The sequence below is a fragment of the Heterodontus francisci genome, chromosome 11 (assembly GCF_036365525.1).
Source record: "Heterodontus francisci isolate sHetFra1 chromosome 11, sHetFra1.hap1, whole genome shotgun sequence".
NCBI lineage: Eukaryota > Metazoa > Chordata > Chondrichthyes > Heterodontiformes > Heterodontidae > Heterodontus > Heterodontus francisci.
The window spans coordinates 68,722,785-68,740,886 of NC_090381.1; positions in this window are offsets into that span (position 1 = coordinate 68,722,785).

Below are 18,102 nucleotides of genomic sequence, written 5' to 3' on the forward strand. Positions count from 1 at the left end.
TGAGGGGGTTTGTACTTGAATGTGCCATGCCGCTCACCTTTCCTGGTCTTCATTTCAGCCAATCCACGAGATGTAAATGCAGTGAAATATTAATGTGAAAAATATATAATTGGACACTGAATTGACAGTAATTATAATCTCCAATCTACACATTTGATTAAAAATATTCCTTCAGATGTCTCTGTTACTTGTTATAGGCAAACTGCAATATAGTATTTGCAAAGTGTATTACTGACCTCTAGTGAAAGAAAATTAGTATCCCATGTTTTCCATCCATTGCTAATATCGATTTGGATTAATAACAATTTATGGCAGCGTTAGAGTCAATTAACATTAATCAATATCTTTCTCATGCTCTCTGATGCTGATCAAGCTGCTGTACATTTCATATTTTTATATCCATTAGACTTAATTTGGATTCATCTTGACTTGCCACTTTTAAATATAGTTGTGCTTCTATAATTGTTGCATTCTTGGTTTAAATACATGGATTTGTGTGCTGAATAAATAACTAGCATAATGTATTTGCCTCTGTTTATTAATGGTGTCAAAGAGTATTCTATTCATCTGGTGCATTATCAAATTAACTTTTTGCATTGTGCCTTAAAATGACAGTTGAACCAGTGGAATAGGCCAAACTGCTTTATGGTGAAATGAGATAAGGCTGAAGCATTTGCATCCTCTTTAGCCAGAAGTGCTGAGTGGATGATCCATCTCAGTCTCCTCCTGAAGTCCCAGCATCACAGATGCCAGTCTTCAGTCAATTCGATTCACTCCACGTGATATCAAGAAGGCACTGGATACTGCAAAGGCTATGGGCACTGACAACATTCCAGCAATAGTACTGAAGACCTGTGCTACAGAACTTGCCATGCCCCGAGCCAAGATGTTCCAGTACAGCTACAACACTGGCATCTACCCGGCAATGTGGAAAATTGCTCAGGTATGTCCTGTACACAAAAAGCAGGACAAGTCCAACCTGGCCAAGTACCGCCCCATCAGTCTACTCTTGATCATCAGTAAAGTGATGGAAGGTGTCATCAACAGTGCTATTAAATGACACTTGCTTAGCGATAACCTGCTCAGTGATGCTCAGTTTGGGTTCCGCCAGGGCCACTCAGCTCCTGACCTCATTATAGCCTTGGTTCAAACACAGACAAAAGATCTGAACTCCAGAGGTGAGGTGAGAGTCACTCCCCTTGACATCAAGGCAGCATTTGACCGATAATGGCATCAAGGACCCCTAGCAAAACTGGAGTCAATGGGAATCAGGGGTAAAACTTTCCACTGGTTGGAGTCATACCTAGCGCAAAGGAAGATGATTGTGGTTGTCGGAGGTCAATCATCTGAGCTCCGGGACATCACTGCAGGAATTCCTCGGAGTAGTGTCCTAGGCCCAACCATCTTCAGCTGCTTCATCAATGACCTTCCTTCAATCATAAGGTCAGAAGTGGGAATGTTCGCTGCTGATTGCACATTGTTCAGCACCGTTCACGACTCCTCAGATACTGAAGCAGGCCCTGTAGAAATGCAGCAAGACCTGGACAGCATCCAGGCTTGGGCTGATAAGTGGCAAGTAACATTTGCGGCGCACAAGTGCCAGGCAATGACTATCTTGTTATGACCGGGCGAGGAAGGGGTTTCAGGCTCCCCTCTGACCCCTTTCCTGGTTTGGTCGTAACAGGGTTTAACTTTTAAAACATAGTGTTTTAGCTTCACCTCAGTGAGTCCTTACTCACTGTTCTCTAATTGTAATTGTAAATGAACCAATCAGACAGGCTTTCTTAGGTTTAAACATGAAAGATGTAAGTTTATTAACCTTATCACTCTAACTCAGTTAAAATTACTAAAAATACATAACGTAACCACGCTTGCATGTATACGAGATAAACACACACACAAATAGATACAGAGGAGGAGAAAGAATTAAAGGGAGAGGGTTTGGAGTAGTAGATGGAATTCAGTTAATATCTTTAGCTTTGTTGTAAGGTCTTTGGTTGGAATTGTGGTCTTGTAGTTCTCGCTGGGGCCCAATGCACACTTTCAAACTTGCTTCTCTGGTACCAGAAGGCTGAAAAGGTCCTCTGTCTTGAGGCTTAAGTTGCTTCCATGGGTCCTTGGGACTTTGCTTGAATGAGAGAGACAGGGAGATAGCTTCCTTCTCTTTTGCCTTCAAATTGCAGTCTGCCCCAATCCTTTCTGTGAGGCACAATTTAACAGTTCCCAGTCTGGCCAGCAGGTTATCCATGTGACCAGCACTTGGTTTGAAACAGCATCATCTGCGAGGGTTGTTGATTCTTCAAAGCTTACTAGAAACAGTCGGTGGGGGAGCGGTCGGTGGTGGAGTGCTGGCTCTTTCACAGACAATGGCTCTCAATGTCATTTGATCATCACTATTGACAAAACCCATCTCGCTAATTGAATCAGGGAGCACCCCCATTGTCTCGCTATGCAACTGTCTCTCGGGGTGCAAATGTGCAGCCATGTTTTAGCTGTTCAGCTCTGTGGTCCTTTTAAACAAGTTATGTTCAATGTCCAGTAAAAAGTTCAAGTAGTGTTCCATATGATGAAATTAATGTGTTTCCAATAACGAGGTGTGGTTCCCATCACATTCTCAAACAAGAGAGAATATAACCATTTCCCCTTGACATTCAATGGCATTACCATCGCTGAATCCCCCACTGTCAACATCCTGGGAGGTTACCATTGACCAGAAACTAAACTCGAGTAGCCACATAAATACCGTGGCTACAAGAGCAGGTCAGAGGCTAAGAATCCTGCGGTGAGTAACTCACCTCCTGACTCCCCAAAGCCTGTCCACCATCTATAAGGCACAAGTCAGGAGTGTGATGGAATACTTTCCACTTGCCTGGATGGGTGCAGCTCCAACAACACTCAAGAAGCTCAACACCATCAAGGACAAAGCAGCTCACTTGATTGACACCCCATCCACAAACATTCACTCCCTCCACCACCGACGCACAGTGGCAGCAGTGTGTACCATCTACAAGATGCACTGCAGCAATGCACCAAGGCTCCTTAGACAGCACCTTCCAAACCCACAACCTCTACCACCTAGAAGGTCAAGGGCAGAAGATGCATGAGAACACCACCACCTGCAAGTTCTGACTTGGAACTATATCGCCGTTCCTTCACTGTCCCTGAGTCAAAATCTTGGAACTTTCTTCCTAACAGCACTGTGGGTGTACCTACCCCACATGGATTGCAGTGGTTCAAGAAGGTGGCTCACCACCACCTTCTCAAGGGCAATTAGGGATGGGCAATAAATGCTATCCTAGTCAGCAATGCCCACATCACATGAACGATAAAAAAACAGAGCTTAGATTTAAAAACAAGTAATTCTGATGTGATTCATATCACTAACAGCCTTGGAAGTCCCATAAAATCTTCAATGCTGCAGTTACATTATTCCTCAGTGCTTAGGACTGATTAGACTGAGGTTGAGAAATGTTAATGTGTTGCAATTATTATAGCTTTTAGCTTACATGCTCTAGTGGTAATTAGAGAAGAGAAGCTGTTTTAATCTGTTTATTAGTATTGTACATTAGCTGAGACATTTAAACATTATAGGAGTCAAAAATACAACAGGGAACGATGCCTAATCTGGCAAGGGACAGAAGTGGGATGGTGGGTGGAGGGCTGCCCAATTCAGTGTAACACATTTGGTGCTGAGTCCTCAATAAAAATTGGATTTCGAAATCTGAGAACTGCCCATCACGCTGCAATCCAGGAAGAGAACACAAAGAGGGTGGAAAATCTGCACACCAAGTGCTGATAAAGGTAACATTGAAAAAATATTGGGGGATCTCGACCCTTTGCCCGTGTATCTCCCACAACATCAGTGTGCCCTGTTCTTCCTATCTCTTATCCCTCACCCAAGCCCAATCTTCCTTCCAACTACACTGGGAAAATGCCCAGTGGCAATAGCCATTCACTTGCCATTGGACTCCAAAATGTTGCAACTGGCACTCCTGATGCATCATGAGACACCAATGAAATGTGTAAATGGATAACTTCATTATCAAGCAAGGTTAGCCTACATTGCAGTGGCGTATACAGTACCTTTGCAGTCTTGGAACAGTATTCTGCTTGCACAATTGAGTCCAAAAAGTAAAATCCCCAAAAGCTCGAAACTTGAAATAAAAAGAAAAACAATACTGGACATACATAACTAGTCAATCAGTCTCTGAAAACAGAAATATAGTTTAATGTCCATCAGAATGGTCACAGCTGATAAATTTTATTCAGAGATACAGCACAGAAACAGGCCCTTCAGCCCACCAAGTCTATGCCGCCCAACAACCACCCATTTATATTAATCCTACATTAAGTCCATATTCCCTACCACATCCCCTCCATTCTCCTACCACCTACCTACACTAGGGGAAATTTACAATGGCCAATTTACCCATCAACCTGCAAGTCTTTGGCTGTGGGAGGAAACCGGAGCACCCGGGGGAAACCCACATGGTCACAGGGAGAACTTGCAAACTCCGCACAGGCAGTACCCAGAATAAAACCCAGGTCGCTGGAGCTGTGAGGCTGCGGTGCTAACCACTGCGCCACTGTGCCACCCACATTGTAGGATACTAATAGAATGACAATATTGTATACATGAACATGCAGAATCATTGCCAATTGATTAAGACATTTCGCTCATTTAATTTTAATACAGAATCCATTAATATATTTCTCAAATCTTAAAAGGATTGAAACAGAATGATTAAAATGAATCCGACTTTCATCATCTCAATCTTATTGTACTTTTAAAATAAATGCGTTGAGAATGGAATCATATAACTGAGTAAATAGATAGAAATGGAGCATTATCAGTGAAAAGCAAAAGTGAATAGCATATGTATTGCACCATCTGCAGCAGCCAATAGACAGACTGCCTAGTAACCTGCCAGGCCACTGATTACAGTTGTGTTAACATCAAGCAGATTTCCTGTTGCCTTATCACACAGAAGCTGTTATTTCATACAGTCTCCAGTAGAGACTGAAGTAAGGCTTTATGCATTTGGAAATCTGAATTGATTGTACAATTATAACAGAATAATTTGAGTCATTGGTGTTTTCCTGCATACTCAAATTAGTTTGCTTTCATGAGTGGCTACAGGCGTTATATTCAGATTGGATTATATATTAAAACAGGCTGCATCCACTATATAAAGGAATTTATATCCCAGGTAAAACAATATCAGTTGATCTGAAATAACACTGGGAACCCCTAAGAAAGTAGCAGTATAATGTGTTACTCAAAGCAATCCATGTCTATATAAATACCATCAAGACTTAATAGTCAAATTAGGAAAATAAACTGTAATAATTGTATTATAACTATGCAGACACGAGGGCTAAAAAATTTTCTTTGTATCTTCCTCCTAACATTCTCCTCAGTGTCCACTTCCTACATAATTGCTTTAGCCTTTCTAAGCCACAAGTTGCAATCTGTCGACTCACACTATGATGAGCACACAGGAAACCCTAAAAATATTATGGGTAGAATCTTATCAGCCACGCAGAGGCAGCTTTGGAGGCGGGAGGGTGGGGCATTTTTGAAATGTGCATGTCGGGTCTTCTACCTGACGCTTTTCTGCTTCTGAGCAATCTTGTCAGAGATGGGGTGATATCAGCATCAGCTACCTGCCCGACAACATCGGGTACTGAATTATAAGCAATTAAGTGACCACTTAGGGGCAAATTGGGAATTTGCCAGGAATCCCCACTGAGTCCGAAGTCTAGCAGATGCCTGGAGGTGGCCTTCCAGTGGCAGGCCAGGGGGTCCAGCGAGGCCTCCTTTAATTACCCCCTCTCTAGAGACTCAGATTCCAGAGGGCTACAGCTGTGGTCACAGGCCATCCTGTGGAGGGGTTCACCCTCCATAATGATGGCCTGGCAGTTGTGGTCACATTTATTTAAACTCTTTATTCAGTCTTCAGAGGGCACCTCCATCTTGAGGCACCCTCGCGGCCTCCCTCCTACATTGGCAGCGCCCATCTCTCCTGGTGGGGCTGCCGATTGCCCAAAACCTCAGACACTCCCATTGGTCCTCTTGCCTGTGCAGCCCACCGGCTGTCCTTAATTGGACGGGATTCCCTGAGGTGGCCTGTTAATTGGCCGCCTCTGGTAAGTTCACATAGGTGGGTGGGCTCATAAACCATTGGGGTTGAGACTTGGAAATGGTCCCAGCCTCATTTAACAAGTAGGACAGTGAGATTCCACCCGATGTTTCCTCTCTACATCCAAATATAATGTCCTGTTTTATATGTGTAAATGTGGGGGAAAAAAACTGTTGAAACTCAATAATGAACCAAGCTAACTAGCAGCTCCAATGTTTGAGTCTGGTTAGGGAGCAGGGGCACAACATTGTGCAAACAAAAAGCCAAATATTGCAGATAATGGAATCATAGAATGGTTACAGCACCAAAGGAGGCCATTTGGCCCCTTGAGTCCATGCTAGCTCTCTGCAAGAGCAATTTACCTAGTCCTACTCACTCGCCCTTTCTCTGTAGCCCTGCAAATTTTTTCTGTTCAGGTATTTAACCAACTCCCTTTTGAAAGGCACAATTGAATCTACCTCTCAGGCAGTGCATTCCAGATCCTAACCACACACTGTTTAAAAATGTTTTACTCATTTCGCCTTTGGTTCTTTCGCCATTCACCTTAAATCTGTGTCCTTTGGTTCTCGACCCTTCTGCCAATGGAAAAAACTTCTTTCTATCTACTCTCTCTACACCCCTCATGTTTTGAACACCTCTTGTTAAATTCCAGAAATCTTGCTGTGGAAGGATGGTGCTAGAGTCTATCTTTACTTAGTTTCACATTTATCGTACAGAGTAAAAAGGATTACAAACAAATAGCTCCTCACTCAAAACCCCCTCCAGTCTGTCTCTCCTTATAAATAACAATTATAATTAAACAATTGATACACAATTAACACCTCTATCAAATCTCCTCTCAACCTTCTCTAAGGAGAACAACCCCAGCTTCTCCAATCTATCCATGTAACTGAAGTCTTTCATTCCTGGAACCATTCTCGTAAATCTTTTCTGCACCCTCTCTAAAGTCTTCACATTGTTCCTAAAGTGCAGTGCCCAGGATTGAGCAAAATACTCTAGTTGAGGCTGAACCAGTGATTTATAGAGCTTCATCATAACTTGCTTGCTTTTGTACTCCATGCCTCTGTTTATAAAGTCCAGGATCTGTATGCCTTTTAACCACTCTCTCAACCTCCTTGCCACCTTCAATGATTTGTGCAGATATACTCCCAGGTCTCTCTGTTCCTACAACCCTTTTAGAATTGCACCCTTTCGTTTATATTTCCTCTCCTCATTCTGCCTACCAAAATCCAGTCCAAAAAACAACCGTTCACTACTTACTCTTTGTTTGCTGTCACTTTATCAAATGCTTTTTGGGAGTCCATATAGACCACATCAACCACATTCTCCTTATCAACCCTCTCTGTTTCCTCATCAAAAAACTCAATCAAGTTGGTTAAACATGATTTGCCTTTAACAAATCCATGCTGGCTTTCCCTAATTAATCTACACTTGTCCAAGTGACTTGTTAGTTTTGTCCCAGATTTATGTATCTAAAATCTTTCCCACCACTGAGATTATACTGATTGGCATGTAGTTGTTAAGCTCCTCCTTACACCATTTTTTGAACAAGGGTGTAACATTTGCAGTTCTCCAGTGATCTGTCTTCGGCCCCATATTTCAGGAGGACTGGAAGAAGATTATGGCCAGTGCCTTCACAATTTCCACCCTTACTTCCCTCAGTATCCTCAGATGCATCCCATCTGGTCCTGGTGACTTATCAACTTTAAGTATAGCCAGCCTTTCTAATACCTACCCTGTATCAATTTTTAGCCCATCTGTGTTTTAATTATCACTTCTTTCACATTGAGCCCTGGAGCATCTTCTTCCTTGGTAAAAACAAATGCAAAGTATGCATTTAGCACGTCTGCTTCCGTGCCCTTTTTGGTCCCTAATGCTGTAATGCTGGAAATCCAAAATAAAATAAAAATCTAAAATAAAAACAAAAAATTTTCTCACCTGGTTAGGCAGGATCTGTGGAGAAAGGAAAACCATTTAATTAATGGGTTCAGGTCTATGACCCTTCGTGAGCACTGGAAGATGCTAAAATGGTGATTTCAGCTTTGGCACACTGTAGCCAAGAATTCTCATGAGAACAGAATTTATAGAGATCCCCTCCTTCTGTAATGACCCATTCCTCATTCTCAGTGATTTCAATCTCAATCTCAGCTCTTATCCTCTTTTCTCTGAATTCACTTCCCTCCTGTTCTGCCTAAACCTCTCCCCCCATATAAATGATTTTATTGATGTTGACCAAGATTTTCTAATTTCCCATCATCATATAATGACTGGGATTTTATTAAGCTCCCAACATCGGGCTCCATGGCGAGGGGGGGGAGGCCGGAAGATCGTTCCAGCAGCGGCCCACCATGGAGCCCAATGCCGGGAGTGCCAGGCCCTATCTTCCCAGTGGCGGCGAGGCTCCATGATGGCACCCCACCCACCCCCGCTGCTGAGTGACGGGACCCGGATTAACATATTTAAATTAATGAAATGAATACCTTTAAATAAAATCAACAGCGATCTTACCTTCAGGCTGTGATCTTCCGAGCAGCAGCCGGCACTCATGTGCCTTCACTTTCCCGTCCAAGGAAAGCAGGCAACACCGTGGTGAGGAAGAGGGGATCTTATGATTTTTAGTGCAGTTGGGGTTGGGGGGGTGGGTAGGGAAATGGGCTCTAATGCAAATTACAAGTGTAGAGGAGGGTGGGAAGGGGAGACCTCTGCACTTTGATCAGTTTGTGGGGGGGGGGGAAGGTCAAGTGTTGAAGGTAATTGTTTTGGGAGGGGAGAGGGCAAATGTTGAATTTAGTTGTTATGGAGGGGGAAGGGGCAATAGATTTATCGGCGGTACGTTGGGCAGATAGCCCTTTAAAAATTTAAATGACCCGGCATGGCTGACTGCCCTTTAAAAATGGCGCCAGAGCCTCCGCACAGGTAGCTGACGCTATTGCCAGCATTAGAGAGCCCGCCCCTGCACATGATTGTTGGGTGGGGGGGGGGGGGGGGCTGGTGGAATAGCAGCCTGACCGGCTCATTATCCTGGTCCCTCATGGGGAAGATCGCGGTGGCATGGTGGCAGCCCGCTCGTTGCTGCTCCTGGCAGCGTGAGAAGAAAATCCAGTGCAACAACTACGGGCAAAATTCAATAAAAAATAATGAAAGCGCTCCACCAACTCCAAAAATAATGGATACATGGGAGTTATGTTCAGGCAGATGAAGGTTTCAAATGACCGTTATAAACTACTTGAGCCATGCTTTTGGGCTTTATATAAGCATGTTACTTTCTTAATGAGATTAATGCCCAATAGTTTCTCGTGGGTATCCATTCTTCTTTATTAACTCCTGTTGCACCTTCATAAACTTGAGCTGATGTAGAACTCTGCTGCCTATATCCTAACTCACTCCAAGTTCTGTTCACCCGTCACCCCGTGCTTGCTGACCTACATTGATCTATGGAGTCCAGCAACGTTTCAATTTTAAAATTCTCATCCTTGTTGTCGAATCCCTCCATGGCCTTGCCTCTCCCTATCTCTGTAATCTTCAACAGCCCTACAACCCTCCAAGATCCCCGTGCTTCTCTAATTCTGGCCTCTTGCACATACTCGATTTTCTTTGTTGGTGGTCGTGCCTTCATCTGGCAAGGTTCTAATCTCTGGAATTCCCTCCCGAAACCTCTCCATCTCTCCCTCGTCCTTTAAGAAGTTCCTTAAAGCCTACCCCTTTGACCAAGCTTTTGGTCACCTTTCCTTGTATCTCTATGTGGTTTGGTGCCAAATTTTGTTAGCTGATCACTCCTGTGAAGCTTTTTGGGACATTTAAATATATTAAAGGCGCTATACTGTTGTTGTTAGAAACATTTCAAGTCTTAGTATCATGAACTCCTGCTAGAAAGTTTCATTTAGTAATATTATTGGTTGAATGCTTAACAAATTCACATGTTGTTACATCTGTCATTTTAACAAAGTTGTTAATCTGTTTACTTTTGATGACATTCTCAGTTAATGATTTATCACCTGAAGCAGAAAGAAATGTAAGAAATTAAAGATCCATCCAGTACTTAGAGAAGTGATTCCAAAGCTTGAGGCTATATAGCAAATGAACTTCAATCACATAAGAGGTAGTAGATGACAATAGCTGCCATTTAATGCTAAGGATCAAATTTCTGCAAATGGTTCCAGCTGATTTAAGAATCTGGTTACTTGATCAGGAGTATAAAAGTCTCATCAATTAGGTGCATGTACTGTTCGTTTTACGACCTTGTGAGCACAGGAGCGACATCTCATGAGTGGGAGAGTAGATGCCTCTTTTAGTCGCATTGATGAAGCACTCACTCAGGGTGCCAGCTGCTCAGCCTACACCAAGGGAAGCATGCCAGGAGGGGCAGTGGAATCAAAGGAGGTAGTTTAGAAATTACAGGATGAGTTGGTTAAATTTTCAATGCAGGCAGAACAATGACCGATGAAAGTGTAATGTATTATACGAAGGAAAGAAAAATGAGTAACATACATACTCCATCAATGGTGTTGAAATAGGTAAGAAGGAAGCTGAAAAGGACCTAGGAATCCTTGTAGACCTGATGCTGAACTTATCCAATCAGTGCAGACAGGGTTAGGGTTGGCATCCTTCCATCTAAGAAAGATGATGGACACTCAGCAAACAATCCATTTAGGTGGGGTGTCTTCTCTTGGTCCACCTTTGTTGATGGCTGTGAAGGCCAATCCTTGAGAGGCAGCTTCTGCCACAAGTGCTGCACGTGATGCTGCCAAGTGATGTTGAGAGTTGTTGTTTCTGACATTGGCCCCTGTTGCCAAGCTGCTATAGCAACTAGTCATTGTGGTAGTGTACACCAGTGTACAGGATGTGTCGCCATTTCCCTCTTTTCCCATCTAGTGACTCCCATGTGTGATAGTCGACATTTAGGGCCTTCATGCCATGCTTGCAAGTATCCTTGAAATGGAGCTTTGGGCACCCCACTGGTCGTCTGGCCCTGGCTACTTCACTATACAGAAGGTCCTTGGGTATGCGACCCACTTCCATCCTGCATAGCTATGGGAATAGATACTGTTCTCTGCAGCAAAGACAGGGAGTCCCGAAGGCTGTGTTGCCTACCTGGTGCAAAGGTTAAGGACATCTCTTCCGGGCTGGAGAGGAACTTGTAGTGGGAGGGGAAGGATCCAGTTGTCGTGGTCCACATAGGTACCAATGACATAGGTAGGACTAGGAAAGAGGTTCTGCTGAGGGACTATGAGCAGCTCGGGGCTAAATTAAAAATTAGAACCTCAAGGGTAATAATCTCTGGATTACTACCTCAGCCACGTGCAGATTGGCATAGGGTAAATAAGATTAGAGAGGTAAATGCGTGGCTCAAAGATTGGTGTGGGAGAAATGGGTTCCAATTCATGGGGCACTGGCACCAGTACTGGGGAAGGAGAGAGCTGTTCCGTTGGGATGGGCTTCATTTGAACCATGCTGGGACCAGTGTCTTGGCGAATCGTATAACTAGGGTTGTAGATAGGACTTTAAACTAATTAGTGGGGGGAGGGGAAGAGGTGAACGGTAATCAAAGTGTGACAGGAAGGGGCAAAAAATATAAGCAGAAGAGTGCAGCAGAAATTAGAACAGAATGAGTAAAAATTGTAAAAAGTCAAAGCTTAAGTCTCTTTATCTCAACGCACACAGCATTTGTAACAAGATAGATGAGTTGATGGCACAAATAGAAATAAATGAATATGACCTGATAGCTATTACAGAGGTTGCAGGGTGACAAAGACTGGGAGCTCAATATTCAAGGGTATTCAATGTTCTGGAAAAATAGGCAAAAAAGAAGAGGATCTGGGGTCGCTTTGTTAATAAAGGAAGGTATCAGTGCAGTGGTGAGTAGTGATATAGGTGCAATAGATTGTGATGTGGAATCAGTTTGGTTGGAAATAAGGAATAGCTAGGGGAAGAAGTCACGGGTGGGAGTCATCTGTAGGCCCCTGAAGAGTTGCCTCACTGTAGGACAAAGTATAAATCGGGAAATAATGGAGGTGTGTAAGAAGGGCGCTACAATTGTCATGGGTGATTTTAATAAGAACTAGGAGCAGGAGTAGGCTATTCAGCCCTTCATGCCTGCTCCGCCATTCAATACCATCATGGCTGATCTCATCTCGGCCTCAACTCCACTTTCCTGTCCGCTTTCCATAACCCTTCAACCCATTACTAAATAAAAATCTGTCTATCTCCTCCTTAAATGTACTCAATGTCCCAGCATCCACCACACTCTGGAGTAGTGAATTCCACAGACTCACAACCCTTCGAGAGAGGTAACTTCTCCTCATCTCTGTTTTAAATCTGCTACCCCTTATCCTAAAACTATGACCTCTTGTTCTAAATTGCCCCACAAGAGGAAACATCCTCTCTACGTCTACTTTGTCAATCCCTTTAATCAACTTATATACCTCAATTAGATCTCCTCTCATTCTTCTAAACTCTAGAGAGTAAAGGTCTAAACTGCTCAATCTCTCTTCATAAGACAAACCCCTCATCTCTGGAATTAATCTAGTGAACCTCCTCTGAACAGCCTCCAATGCAACTACATCCCTCCTCAAGTAAGGGGAACAAAACTGTACGCAATACTCCAGGTACGGTCTCACCAATGCCTTGTACAGTTGCAGCAACACTTCCCTACTTTTATACTCTATTCTCTTAGCAATAAATGCTAAAATTCCATTTGCCTTCCTTATTACCTGCTGTACCTGCATACTAGTTTTCCACGATTCATGCACGAGGATACCCAGATCCCTCTGTACTGAATCACTCTGATGTTTCTCTCCATTTAGATGATAATTTGCCTTTCTATTCTTCTGACCAAAATGGATAACCTCACACTTATCCATGTTAAACTCCATCTGCCAAATTTTGGTCCATTCACCTAACCTATCCATATCCATTTGTAAATTTCTTATTTCTTTATTGCAACGTACTATCCCACTTAATTTAGCAAATTTGGCTATAGTACCTTCAATCCCTGCATCCAAGTCATTAATATAGATTGTAAATAGTTGGGGCCCGAGGACCGAACCCTGTGGCACCCCACTAGTTACATCTTGCCAACCAGAAACGGACCCATTTATCCTGACTCTCTGTTTTCTGTTGGTTAGCCAATCCTCTATCCAAGCTAATAAATTGTCCCTAACCCCTGTGATCTTACTTTGTGTATTAACCTTTTGTGCAGCACCTTATTAAATGCCTTCTGGAAGTCCAGATATACTACATCCACAGGATCCCCATTATCCACTTTGCTTGTTACATCTTTAAAGAACTCAAACAAATTAGTCAAACATGATTTACTCTTCATAAAACCATGCTGACTCTGATGGATTGTGTTTTGACTTTCTAAATGTCCTGTTATTACTTCCTTAATAATGGATTCTAACAATTTCCCAACGACAGATGTTAAACTAACTGGTCTATAGTTTCCTACTTTATGCCTCCCTCCCTTTTTGAATGAGGGCGTTATATTAGCATTTTTTCCAATCCACTGGAATCTTTCCCGCATCGAGGGAATTTTGGAATATTATAACTAATGGATCCACTATTTCCGCTGCCACTTCCTTTAAGACCCTAGGATGTAGGGCATCAGGCCCTGGGGACTTGTCTGCCTTCAATCCCGATAGTTTGCTCAGTACTTTTTCTCTAGTGATGTTGATTGTTCTAAGTTCCTCACTTTCTATAACCTCTGCATTACCTGTTACTATTGGGATGGTACTCGTGTCCTCCACCGTGAAAAGTGAGGCAAAATATTGATTTAGTGTCTGAATATTGACTGGACAAATCAGATTGGCAGACGAATTTATAGAGTGCATCAGGGATTGTTACTTAGAGCAATACGTTGCAGAACCTATCCGGGAACAGTCTATTTTAGACCTAGTAATGTGTAATGAGGTAGGATTAATAAGAGATATCGTAGTTAAGGATCCTCTGGGGGTAGCGATCACAACATGGTAGAATTTCAAATTCAGTTTGAGGGTGAGCAACTCGGGTCTCAAACCAGTGTCTTCAACTTAAACAAGGGCAATTACGGAGGTATGAATAAAGAGTTGTCTAAAGTGGGCTGGGAAAATAGACTAAGGGAAGGTCAGTGGATGAGCAGTGGCAGACATTTAAGCAGATATTTCAAAACGCTCAGCAAAAATTTATCCTGGTCAAAAAGAGGGACTCAATGAGAAGGATGAACCACCTGTGGTTAATAAAGGTGGTCAAGGAGAGTACGCAATCAAACACTGAGGCATACAAAGCGGCGAAAACTAGTGGTAGGCCAGAGGATTGGGAACTTTTTAGGAACCAGCGCGGATGACTGAAAAGCTAATAAAGGGGGAGAAAATTGATGATGAAAGTAAATTGGCAAGAAATATAAAAACAAACAGCAAGAGCTTCTACGGGTATATAGAAAGAAAGAGAATAGCTAAAGTGAGCGTAGGACCCTTGGAGAATGCGACTGGAGAATTGATAATGGGGAACAGGGAAATGGCAGATAATTTAAACCAATATTTTGCATCGGTCTTCACGGTGGAGGACACTATAAATACCCCACAGATAACAGATAAGCAAGGAACTAATGGGAGGAAAGATCTTGTAACAGCCTCTATCACGAGGGACAAAGTATTTGACAAACTAATGGGACTAAAGGCAGACAAGTCACCAGGACCTGATAGCTGACATCCAAAGGTTTTAAAGGAAGTGACTGTGGAGATAGTGGAGGTATTAGTCGAAATATTCCAGAACTCACTGGATTCTGGGAGGGTCCCAGCGGATTGGAAAACCGTTAATGTGACGCCCCTGTTCAAGAAAGGAGGGAGACAAAAAGCAGGAAACTATAGGCCAGCCATCCTAACATTGGTCATTGGGAAAATGCTAGCGTCCATTATTAAGGAAGAAATAGCAGGACATTTAGAAAAGCTTAACGCAATCAAACAGAGTCAACTTGGTTTTGTGAAAGGGAAATCATGTTTGACAAATTTGCTGGAGTTTTTTGAGGATATAACAAGCAGAGCTGATAAAGGGGAACCGGTAGATGTAGTGTATTTGGATTTCCAGAAGGCATTCGATAAGGTGCCACATAAAAATGGGAGCTCACAGTATTGGGGGAAATGTATTAGCATGGATTGAGAATTGGTTAACTCACAGAAGACAGGGAGTCAGGATTAATGGATCTTTTTCAGGTTGGAAAGACGTAACTAGTGGAGTGCCACAAGGATCAGTCCTAGGGCCTCAATTATATGCTATCTATATTAATGACTTAGAGGAAGGGACAGAGTGTAATATATCCAAATTTGCTGATGATACAAAAATAGGTGAGAGGGTATGTTGTGATGAGGACATAAGGAATCTGCAAGGGGATATAGATAGGTTGAGTGAGTGGGCAAAAACTTGGCAGATGGAGTTTAATGTAGGAAAGTGTGAGGTCATGCACTTTGGTAGGAAGAATCAAAAGGCAGACTATTATTTAAATGGAGAGTGACTCCAAAAAAGTGCAGCACAGAGGGATCTGGGTGTTCTTGTGCATTGAACACAAAAAGTTAGCATGCAGGTGCAGCAAGTAATTAAGACGGCAAATGGAATTATGTCCTTTATTGCTCGGGGGTTGGGGTTTAAAAATAGGGAAGTCTTGTTACAACTGTACAGGGTGTTGGTGAGGTTGCACCTGGAGTATTGTGTACAACTTTGGTCCCCGTATTTAAGAAATGATATACTGGCATTGGAGGCGGTTCAAAAGAGATTCACTGGGCTGATTCCTGGGATGAGGGGGTTGACTTATCAAGAACAGCTAAACAGGTTAGGCCTTTATTCATTAGAGTTTAGAAGAATGAGGGGTGATCTTATTGAAACGTACAAGATTCTGAGGGGGCTTGACAGGGTAGATGCTGAGAAGATGTTTCCACCAGTGCGGGAATCTCGAACTAGGAAAATAAAGGGACACTCATTTAAAACTGAGATGCGAAGGAATTTCTTCTCTCAGAGGGTAGTGAATGCCTGGAATTCTCTACCCCAGAGAGTTGTGGAGGTTAGATCACTGAAAGTATTTAAAGAGGAGGTGGATAAATTTTTGAAATATCGGGGAGTTGAGGGCTATGAGGAGCTGGCACGAAAGAGGAGTTGAGGTCTGGGGCAGATCAGCCACGATCTTATTGAATGGTGGGGCAGTCTTGAGGGATCGAATGGCCTACTCCTGCTCCTATTTCTTATGTTCTTATATGGATATGTCCGATCCTCGGAGCCACCTCTGTTTGATTAGTGTCAACACACTTGGAAGCTCGGCCTTTGAGAGGGCTGCTACATTTGTGATTTTGTCCTGCTAGGATATACCCATAATGCGCCAAAGACAGCAAAGATGGAAATTATTGAGTTTCTTTTCCTGGTAGCTGTAATTCACCCATGTTTCACCCATGACTGGAGACAGAGCGAGGGAGGGAGGAGCACGGTGGAAGCAGAGGTTTAAAAGGTGCACCAAAAGCCCAGAGTCGGAGACCGTAGACAGAGCGAGAGAGGGAGGAGCACGGTGGGAGCAGAGGTTTAAAAAACGTGCCAAAAGCCCTGAGTCAGAGACCGGAGACAGACGAGAGAGAGAGGAGCATGGCGGGAGCGGCGGGAGCGGAGCAGAGAAAAATCGAAGAATGACATCAGAGTGACATTGCAATCAACAGAGAGAGCAGAGATACAGAGAGCCGCCAGGGTGAGTTTACAGGTAAGTTTTTAATTTAATTTGATTTAAATCAAATATAGTATCAAACATCACAGGCAAGCAGGTAGGTGATTGGTTTGGAGAGAAGCTACCTGTTTGGTGAGTATCTGGTAAGTGATTAAAGTGCATTCTAATCCTAACGTTTAAAATAGTAAAAGAACTAGTGGTAAGCTTAGTAAAATATATTAAAAAAAGGAAAATAAAATAAATAATTGAATAAAATAATTAAGTAGTTAATTAAACTAAATTAGTTAAAATTTGGGCAGCACAGTGGCGCAGTGGTTAGCACCGCAGCCTCACAGCTCCAGCGACCCAGGTTCGATTCTGGGTACTGCCTGTGCGGAGTTTGCAAGTTCTCTCTGTGACCGTGTGGGTTTCCGCACGGGTGCTCCGGCTTCCTCCCACAACCAAAGACTTGCAGGTTGATAGGTAAATTGGCCATTGTAAATTGCCCCTAGTGTAGGTAGGTGGTAGGGGAATTGAGGGGATGTGATAGGAATATGGGATTAATGTAGGATTAGTATAAATGGGTGGTTGATGGTCAGCACAGACTCGGTGGGCCGAAGGGCCTGTTTCAGTGCTGTATCTCTAAATAAGACACATTAAGGATGGCAGGACACGTAATGTGTCACGGCTGCAGCAGTTGGGAGCTGCTGGATGCCTGTGTGATCCAGGGCAAACACGTCTGCAGTAAGTGTTTGCGGCTTGAAGAGCTTCAGCTCAGGGTCCTTGAACTGGAGTCTGAGCTGCAGACACTGCGACACATCAGGGAGGGGAAAAGTTACCCAGATATTTTGTACCAGGAGGCAGTCGCACTCCTTAGGATAGGGTTTTCTGATTTGGTCAGTGGTCAGAGACAAGAGAGTGTGGCTGCAGCTGAGGCAGGTAAGGGGTCCCAGAGGGCATAAGTGCAGGAGCCTCAGCCTTTGCGATTGTCCAACAGATTTGAGGTTCTTTCAGTTTGTTTGGATGAGAGTGGGGGCTGCAGGGTGGATGAGCAACCTGACCATGGCACCATGGTGCAGGAAGCCATTCAAGTGGAGGGAGAAAAAATGAATGTAGTGGTACAGCATAGTGGACAGTATAGTTAGGGGGATTGACACTGTTCTCTGCAGCAAAGAGTGAGAGTCCAGGTGGCTGTGTTGCCTGCCTGGTGCCAGGGTTCAGGACATCTGCTCAGGGATGGAGAAGAACTTACAGTGGGAGGGGGAGGATCCCGTCGTCGTGGTCCATGTAGGTACCAATGACATAGGC